The sequence below is a fragment of the Hemiscyllium ocellatum genome, chromosome 19, assembly GCF_020745735.1.
Source record: "Hemiscyllium ocellatum isolate sHemOce1 chromosome 19, sHemOce1.pat.X.cur, whole genome shotgun sequence".
Taxonomy (NCBI): Eukaryota; Metazoa; Chordata; class Chondrichthyes; order Orectolobiformes; family Hemiscylliidae; genus Hemiscyllium; species Hemiscyllium ocellatum.
The window spans coordinates 74,616,460-74,626,282 of NC_083419.1; the positions used below are offsets into that span (position 1 = coordinate 74,616,460).

Genomic DNA, 9,823 nt, shown 5'->3' on the forward strand with positions numbered 1-9,823 from the left:
GCCGATGTCTCCAGGACGGAAATGAAGGAAATGGGAGAAACTCAATAACATATTCACTGGAATGATTTTCCAATTCATCAGAAAGCCAAATCACGATGAATCGACTCACCGCAGGAGTTTGTTTAACAACAGCGATGAAATGACAGTCTCCATTCTTGTCGAGTAACAACTCAACTTGCCTGGGACATAAAGCATCAGTCGAGCTGTTTGTGGCCTTCTGCCCGGGAGGTGAACACCGTCATGACAGCTGAGAAACTTTGCAAAACTCAGCACGTTTCCACACCACAGTTAATTCCCCGGGAAGCAAATCAAATTTTTTCGTGAACAGAAAGAGCATTTTAACAAACTGTGCCGTTGCAGCTGATCAGTAGAAATGGCAGTGGGGGGATTCGAACCCACGCCCCTGCATTTCCAATTGAGCTCCTGCATGACAACAGATGGAAAGTCACGTGAAATGGCTTCCATGATCCCTCTCCGACTCGCACGGCTGCTTGGATGTGCCGGCTACAATATCAATTTCGCAACAAATAATGATAGCTCATCAATCGGGATAAAAATCAATGGTAAGCTGAGGCTATCTTCTCAGACTCTTTTCAGCTACAAATGTATCTGTGAGTGCGTGAGCATACATGTTCGCTTATGATTTGGTCAAATAACCATGAACTGCTTGACATTACTGCAATTTCGATTCTTGCTTTGCTAAATGATTTCACCCATTGCTCGAAACAGGACAACTTTCACGTTTACACGGAACATGAAACACACCGGACTACAGGCAAAATGCAAAAAGCTGAGCAGGCCGTGTTCCACATCATACCGTGCAGCATCGTTTCAGTCACTGTGTCTGTTTTGCAGAATAAGAGTCCCAAAGAATGTTCTCCAGCCTAAAACCGGAGGTAGCATTACAATCCGAGAACGACAGATCACAGTGTGAGGATGCTCTGACCTCGGGGCCAGTTCGAGATGCCACTTTCCTTGCCTTTTACCTAAACCGTGCAATTGGCTGCAGGGATGTTCACACCTGGACATGAGCCACATCGATACCAATTGAGTTGGAAACCTGCGTGGGAATCGACGAGAAGCAACTCAATAAATCTTGCTAAATTCCATGGTGCTTATTAGAAATGCAGTTTCTGTTCACCTCAATTTAAAAGGCAGTTTTTGAACATAGTAACTGAAATCAAAAGCTAATTATCTCACCCCACCCCCACTCCGGGAGTGGTGCTAACTGCACTTGATTGCTTTTTGTTCTCGATGTGAAGAGCTCTCACGCCTGAGTCACCTTCACGCCTCTTGTTGCTGAGTGACTCAAAAAGAAGGAGTTTCACCAGAGCTGCAACTGCCTCACTTTCCCAGTCGCTCTCCCCGTTTACATTTTCCTGCTCATCAGTGATTTAAAGAAAACCAAAAGGATGCGATGGTATTCTGCAGCCTCTTTAACGATTCCTCTGTTTAAATTCCAACATGGCTTAGATCTCGGGGCGCACCTTAATACTAGCTTTGAAAGCACAGGTCCAGAGCTTCCTCTGAAAGTGCAATTTCTTTCATTGCTGTTGCTGATTGAATGAGCCACTAACGTGCGAACTGCTCCAAAACATGATTCAGGACCTCTGGTGCCAATTCTCGCACTTTGAATAACGACAGACAGCTTCCAAATAAGGTCTTTCAGATATGACTTTGGGGTACATTTGACAGACAGAATAGTTCAGGAATTCGTGGTGCACTGTGACACCAGCGCATCACCTTCTTCCCTGTCTTTGAACCGGGCCGCCTCAGCAAGGAATGCAAATGCAGTATTGCTCTTCGTGGAAGGATCGGTAACTACACTCTCAAACTGAATGGCACATGATCAGAAGCAGTTTGTAGAATATCTTTACAATGCTCTGCACAGTAATCAAATGGAAATGCATTGCATTTCACTACGAGAGCAGATTTGTTCAAGCAAATTCGAAGGCAGGTTTGCAGATGGGAAAGCAAGCAGGAAAGCTCCGTTCTTGTCCATGTAAAAGGCTGCAGATGAAGAACAAAACAGTTTCGACCGCGAGAACCTATCTTGCGGAAGGTGAACGTGCTGATCACTATGCTACAGAAACAAGCCCACAGCCGCCCCTGCTGCAGCTCAGTGGTATCCAACACTGAAAGTTGAAGACATTCTACCTTTCACCTTTCTGTTTCCAAATGCTCGTTGTTTCATGGGAGTTGTTTAATTTTGGCTGTGTGGTATGCATGGACGAGATACACCGAAGTATCTGTTTTCACGCGGTGTAGCCTAACAACGTTGTGTTGCTTACACCGGCTTTAAAAGGATAACTTTTTAGCCGAGCTGGCCGTCGCAGTCTGTGGCACAATCTTTAGTCTGTTCGACTGCTCACTGGAAAGGTAGTATTGTGAAACACTGCAGAAACGAAGGACTTCCTTACTTTTGCTCCGACTGACCATACTCTGTGAAATTTTCCCAGATTCTCAGTTGAGGAGTTTTTGCAGCTGGAAATTACCTCAGAAAGCCTGTTAATTCGTAATGTATTGAACGAATCGCAAAACAGAAAACATTTGACACGCAACACAAACAAAACTGGCAAACCAAATGCATTTTCAGATACAGTGAGCATGAATGCTAAATGTGAGACACTCCGAGGGCATGAGCCGTAAAGTAATCTCGCAACTAACAACAGGGCAATTCCAAATTACTTTTCAATGATACTTGAGCCTCAGTGCACCACCATATCCCAGACAATGCTGAAAAGAGAGAAAGAAAGAACATAATAAGAATGGGCCACAAAAAGTGAATTTCACCAATCACAGTCTCGATTAGATTACCTTTCCCTTCCGGTGTCTCCGGGACGGAAACGAAGGAAATTGGAGAAATTCAATAACATATGACATCAAAATTCATCGGAACGATTTTCCCATTCGCCAGAAAGCCAAGTAACGATGAATCGACTCACCGCAGGACTTTGTTTCACAACAGCGATGAAATAGTAGTCTCCATTCGGTTCCAGTAAAATCCCAACATGCTTGGAACATAAAGCAACAGGAGAGCTGTTTGCAATTTTCCACGCGGGAGGCAAACACGATCAAGACAGCATAGACAATTTGGCACTTTCCCACTACACAGTTAATTCCTGGGGAAGCAAATCAAATTTTTTTGTGAACAGAAGTACAGCGGGAATGGAAACAGCATTTTAACAAGCTGCGTCGTTGCAGCTGATCAGTACAAACGGCAGTGGTGGGATTCGAACCCACGCCCCTGTCGAAACCAGAGCCTTAATCCAGCGCCTTAGACCGCTCGGCCACACTACCAGCTGCGCTGAAACCCCATTTTCTTGCATTTCCAATTGAGCTCCTGCATGACAACAGATGGAAAGTCACGTGAAATGGCTTCCATGATCCCTCTCCGACTCGCACGGCTGCTTGGATGTGCCGGCTACAATATCAATTTCGCAACAAATAATGGTAGTCCATCAATCCGGATCAAAATCAATGGTAAGCTGAGGCTATCTTCTCAGACTCTTTTCAGCTACAAATGTATCTGTGAGTGCGTGAGCATGTTCGCTCATGATTTGGTCAAATAACCATGAACTGCTTGACATTACTGCAATTTCGATTCTTACTTTGCTAAATGATTTCACCCATTGCTCGAGACAGGACAACTTTCACGTTTACACGGAACATGAAACACACCAGACTACAGGGAAAATGCACAAAGCTGAGCAGGCCGTGTTCCACATCATACCGTGCAGCATCGTTTCAGTCACTGTGTCTGTTTTGCAGAATAAGAGTCCCAAAGAATGTTCTCCACCCTAAAACCCATAAAGGTAGCATTACAATCCGAGAACGACAGATCACAGTGTGAGGATGCTCTGACCTCGGGGCCAGTTCGAGATGCCACTTTCCTTGCCTTTTACCTTAACCGTGCAATTGGCTGCAGGGAAGTTCACACCTGGACATGAGCCACATCGACACCAACTGAGTTGGAAACCTGCGTGGGAATCGACGAGAAGCGACTCAAAAAATCTTGCTAAATTCATGGTGCTTGTTAGAAATGCAGTTTCTGTTCACCTTAATTTAAAAGGCAGTTTCTGAACAGAGGAACTGAAGTCAAAAGGTAATTATCTCACCCCACCCCCACTCCGGAAGTGGTGCTAACTGCACTTGATTGCTTTTTGTTCTCGATGTGAAGAGCTCTCACGCCTGAGTCACCTTCACGCCTCTTGTTGCTAAGTGACTCACAAAGAAGGAGTTTCACCAGAGCTGCAACTGCCTCACTTGCCCACTCACTTATCTTTAACCTTTCTGTTTCCAACAGCTCATTGTTGTCCAGGGTAATTGACATCTTGAAAAAGTTAAAACAAATGACAGTTGAAATTGGTGACAAAATAGAGCCAAGGATGTCGTCAATGTTTAGTCTATAGGGTGAGGTGGAACAGGCTGCACATCTTTCCCGACAGCGTAACGGCTGCGACATGATTTTATGGAAGGGTTGTAAACTGAGTATTTTCGTGTTTTACCCAAGCTGGGGTGAGTTGAAAACTCGAGAGCATAGGTTTACGGTGAGTGGTCTGAAATTGACAAAGGACCTGAGGCACATTTCCCACACACAAGGTTGTGCGTGTATGAAATGAGCTACCAGAGGGAGTGGAGTAGGCTATTGCACTTAAAAAAATTGCAATGGTAATCGGATGAGTTTCTGGATAGGATGGGTTTAGCGGGATTGAGGCCAAATGCTAGGGAACGGGACTTGTTAAATTTTGGTTATATGGCGAGCATAGATGAGATACAGCGAAGTATCTGTTTCCACGCGGTGTACCCCAATAACATTGTGTTGCTTACACCGGTTTTAAAGAATTACCATCATAGCAGCAGGGATACTTGATAATGTTGGTTGGTTTTGTGATTGAAAGTCTTTGTCCAGCGGGTGTGCCACAGGGATCTGTGCATTATGGGCATTAATTGCTCGGATGTGAAAGCGGAAGGTATCATTATTAGTTTGCAAATGATAGGAAAGGTGAGGGTGTTGTCCACAGTGTGAGGATGGTCTCAGGCTACAGTCTGAAGGTTGAGTCTGAGACAGAATTTCAAGAGAGTAATTTCAATTAATAAGCAGGCAAGAGCACAGCAGGCATTAAGGGAAAACTATCAATTAAACTGCATTACCTCAATGTAAAAGACTTGAAAAGTAAGGCAGATGAACACTCGGTTGGATGGGATCATGGGAATGGTAAATCACAGGAGTTACAGAAACACAGCTGAGTGAGGGCCTCGACAGGCAGCTCAAAGTTCCAGGGCACAGATGCTATAGGAAGGATAGAATGGGAAGCAAGAGAGGAGGCGGATTGGTGATTTTGATCAGTGAAAACATCACTGCAACACTTAGAGAGCATATTCCTCGAGAACGGCCAGCGAAGCTTTATTCATGGAACTGAGAAATATGGCTGGATGATCAGTTTGATATGACGGTAGTACAGGTCCGCAGTAGTCAGTGGGAAATTGAACAGCAAATACGTCGGAGATCTCAGATATCTGTAAGAATGATAGGGTGGTAATGGTCGGGGATTTTAACTTTCTCAACCTCGACTTCCGGCAGCAAGGTTGGGGTTGCGCACCTCGATATTTGCTGTGGGGGAAAAAGGGGAATCCAGGAGAAAACAGTACAAGGAGCGCACTGTCACAGAAATGCCCCACCCACCCCCTTCCTACGGTCACCTTCTGCCCCAAGTGTAACAGAGTCTGTGGAAGGCCCAATTGGTCTGTACACCCACCAACAGATTCCCCTGAGAATGGGAGAGAATCAGCCTTGTCTGTGACCCATTACCAATGAGATGGTGAGATAGGAAGATTGAATCCATTCACTATTATCCCAGTGCATTTGTTACAAATTCCAATAATTCCCTGTTAATGCAGTGTCTAAAACTGGAATGCTTATAAGGGGTCCTGAACACCTGTCCGTCCAGTCCTATGTTCTGATCCTTATTACCCAGAATTTGGTCTCCGACTGTTTGATAATCTGAAGCCACATATTGTCTTAGCCATCTATTGCAATCTCTAATGGTGAGAGTTCCCCGTTCTGCTTTCCATTCTGCCTGATCTTCCACAATGTTGTGTCCTGTGAATATTAATACCTCACCTTTTTGTTAACCTTGTTACCGTGTCTCCGTGATGGTGATTAGATAGAAATCACAAGTCACACGAGCAAATCCCTTATTGCAAATGCTTCATGCACACAAATTAAGAAGCATTAATTTACTTTTAAAATCACAATTTCCTGTTACAAACTTATCTGTTGATGTACAATTTTACTTAAACTCAGTGTCTTCCTGTTTCTTTCTGTTTCTCCTCAGTCACATCCCCAAGTTTCAATATTGCAACATTTCTCTATGGAATTGGGAATTTCCTTTCAGCTGAGCCCTGTCCCTCCTTTTCTGTGTCAGTTTAAAGCACTCTACATAATCCCGGTCACATGATTGACCAGGTCCCAGCGCTGTACCATCACTGTAAAATAGCTGACTCCTCTCTGAGTACTGGTAGCAGTGCTCACTGCAGCAGAACCACTTCTTTTGACACCATGGTTTCATCCTGATACCTTCCTGCGCTCTAATGATATCACTCATTAACTCTCCATGTGGTATCCCTCACTGTGTGGGTCTAACTGCTGCCTCTGTCAATGCCTCTCGCTCTTCCAGCTGGTCTAAGATCCTGAGATAACAGAATTCTTCACTCCAGAGAGAGGAGGCAGCAGAAGTCTGGGACGGAGACCGGCTTTCTCTAGATCTCTGTTGGACTCAGTGCTCCTCTACATGAGTAATCCTCACTGCATCATTCTAATTACCCATTCTGTCTGTTTCTCTGTCTCCTGCAGATACTCAGGATATTCCAACTCCTGTCTCATCCATCACCACATTGAAGATGGTTGGTCAGCCAGAGAGAGATCGAGAGGCAGGTCTAAAGCCTTCAGTAAATTCTGCAACCAGTAAAGTCACTCACAGTAAACAGCACAGGGAGAAGTTAGTGGCCTCTAACTTTCGACCCGGAAGACAAGACTCAGATATAATGCTGGTCACTACAAATCTTCCTACCTTTCACATCCTCCCCTTATGACTACAATAGTCATTTCCATTACCTTCATGTGCTGCCCTAATTCTGTCTGTGACTCTCACCATGTCCCACCCCTACAGCCCACCATTTTTCTGAATATCCTCCTTCAAACGCTCCCTATCTATGTCACCTGTTCCAGCCTCGACAATTCTCCTTATCATTGGAAAAAACCTTCCATTCAAAGCTGATCAAATATCCTCTAACTCTCCTGATCGATCTAACTACTTTTAGTTGTGAAACTCTCATTATCTCTGCAAAATACTATCCAACAGGATTTAAAGCCCTCCCTGCCGTTGCATGGTCCTCCCATCCATACAACAGTCCCTGTCTTTGTAACATTGTCCTGCATCTTTCAACCTCCTGTTTGCTGAATCCTCTTCAGGCACTGCAATTTCTCTATTTCTGTCACTTTCCCCTCCTCTTCGAAACCGCCATCTGTCCAATACCATGCAGTCTCTGCAGCCCTCCCTATTTCTAATCACCAACTGCCTCTACAACCCTCCCTACATCCTTTCCCACTTCCAGCCCCTTCAGCACCTTATATAAATGCAAGCACCCCATTTGCCAAGGCTACTCCAGGTCCGACAATATCTGTCAGAATCTGAAGTCCACACTCACTCTAACCTGCAATTCTCTCTCTATTCCATTAACATCTGCAGCCACAACTGCTGTGTGTACTTTTCTTCAGTCCTGCAGTCCTATTAATCTTCACAAGCTTGCATTAACTAAAGCCTGTGTATCTTAGTAATGTCCTAAAAACGTTCATGTCTCTGTAAACTGCTCCAAATTGTCCACTATCTCCATAAACATCTACAGTTCATAAAGCTGTCCCCTTCTGCATAACCTCTTCCAGTCCTGTCAACATCCCCAATCTATGGAGCCCCTTTAATGTTCCCTTGTTGTGTAATCACTTTAAGACCCTGACGAATTCCTGATCTTATCACCAACTGCAATCTTTGTCACTGTCCAGTTCCAACAAGACTCACTTTCAGTGCCAATTCATCCAGTCTCTACATCCATCTATAATCTCCTTATCCTTCTCCAATTCTTTGATCTTAATTAAATTAAATTTCACCATCTTTCCCTCCACCCTCCCGACCACAGGAAACTCTTTCAGCTTGTGCAACCCTCCCCATCTGTGTAACTGTCTCCAACCCAGCAACCTGGCATTCTCCATTGCCTTTCTATCTATGTAGTCTCCAGGACCTAGAGGCCCTCTTGTATCTGTAAGCATCTTCAGTCATTACAAACTTCCATATCTCTGTTAGTATACACGGTTCTCTTCTCCCTGAAACACCCCCTGTCTCTACCTCTCAGTCTGCCTGCCTCTCCCTACATCCGTACCTATCCCTATCTCCAGAATGTAATCCAACTCCCTCTATCACTGTAAATTCCTCCAATCACCAAACACCTTTGTCCCACTGACATTCTTGAACAGATGTAACTCTGTTTAACTCTAACATCCTCGAGCGCCTGTAAGCCTCCCTAAATCTGTAACCTCTTCTCATCTGTTCAGCCCCTCTCTACTGAGGAATGACTCTCTGCATTTGCCATAAGGCAGATGGAATGACAGTGAACAGACATAATGGAACCGTCATTCCGGAGATGTAGCTGCAGAATGACCTTCGCTGGGAAGGGAATATTGAAGGGTTTTTGGGATCTCGGCAGGCTAGGCAAAAAGCCAGCAAGTTGTGAAGAAAGGATGAGATTAATGCATTAATGAGACAGTCACGTGGATCTGAAGATCAACTGTTGGAATTTATTTGGGTGGAGCTGAGAATAAACAAGCAGCAGCAGCCCTTAGCAGGAATTCTTTTGTAGGCACCAGGCACTGATGGTAATGTCAATATGGTTACGGTCAGGAGACTGAATATACTTGTAGCAAGGGCAGTACAGTAACTGTGTGTGACAGTGGTCTCCATCCCGACTAGATATCAGGGCTGTAACGGATAGAATCCTGGATTACATATGAGATGGTTTTCTGTAACATCATATCAAGGAGTCATCAACAAAATTGTCTATTGTAGATTAAATGCAGTGTAATTATAAATATCTCATAATCTTATTATAAAGGAGTTTTCTGAGCAGTGACCCACAATGCTATAATGTAGATATGGTGTTTGAGTTAAGAACATGAGATGTAGGTGTGTGGGCATTCCTTTAAGCAGAAATGTGCGTGAAGGTTTGAAGTTACTCAGAAACATGAACAGGCAGAGAATAGAGGGATATGGATCATGTGCAGGCAGGTGGTATATGTCGAGAATAGCACCATGGACAAGCACAGCCATGATGGGCCGAAAGGTCTATTGCTGTGCTGTACTCTCTATGTTCTAACTTCCCAGCATCTACCATGTCAACGCCGTTCAGAATCTTGGAAGTTACATTCCATTTCTCTCTCATTTTTCTAAACATCAATGGGTTCAACCTCAATCTCCTCCACCTCTTTCCATTTGAAAATTCATCCATTCTCAGGATTAGCTGAGTTACCCTTCTGTGACCTGCCTCCGTTGCAAGAATATCTTTCCTTCGGGCACTCATGCTGTTCATAATATTGTAGGTGTGGTCTGACTCGAATCTTGTATACTTTTTGCAAGACATTCCTATTTTCTGACTCCATTCCCTTTGTAATAAGTGGCCGCATTGTATTTGCCTTTTCTAATACCTGCTGAGCCTGGGAGCTACCTTTTTCAGATTGACAAACAAGAACTCCCTCAACCCCTTCTGCTGTCAG

The 9,823-nt window shown here is 44.3% G+C and overlaps 1 non-coding gene across 1 annotated transcript; it reads right to left on the reverse strand.

The window, feature by feature from the left end:
• Positions 1-3,218: 3,218 nt before the first annotated feature.
• On the reverse strand, positions 3,219-3,300 carry trnal-aag (transfer RNA leucine (anticodon AAG)). The gene has a single exon. It is a non-coding gene; the product is annotated as a tRNA-Leu (tRNA).
• Positions 3,301-9,823: the final 6,523 nt, after the last annotated feature.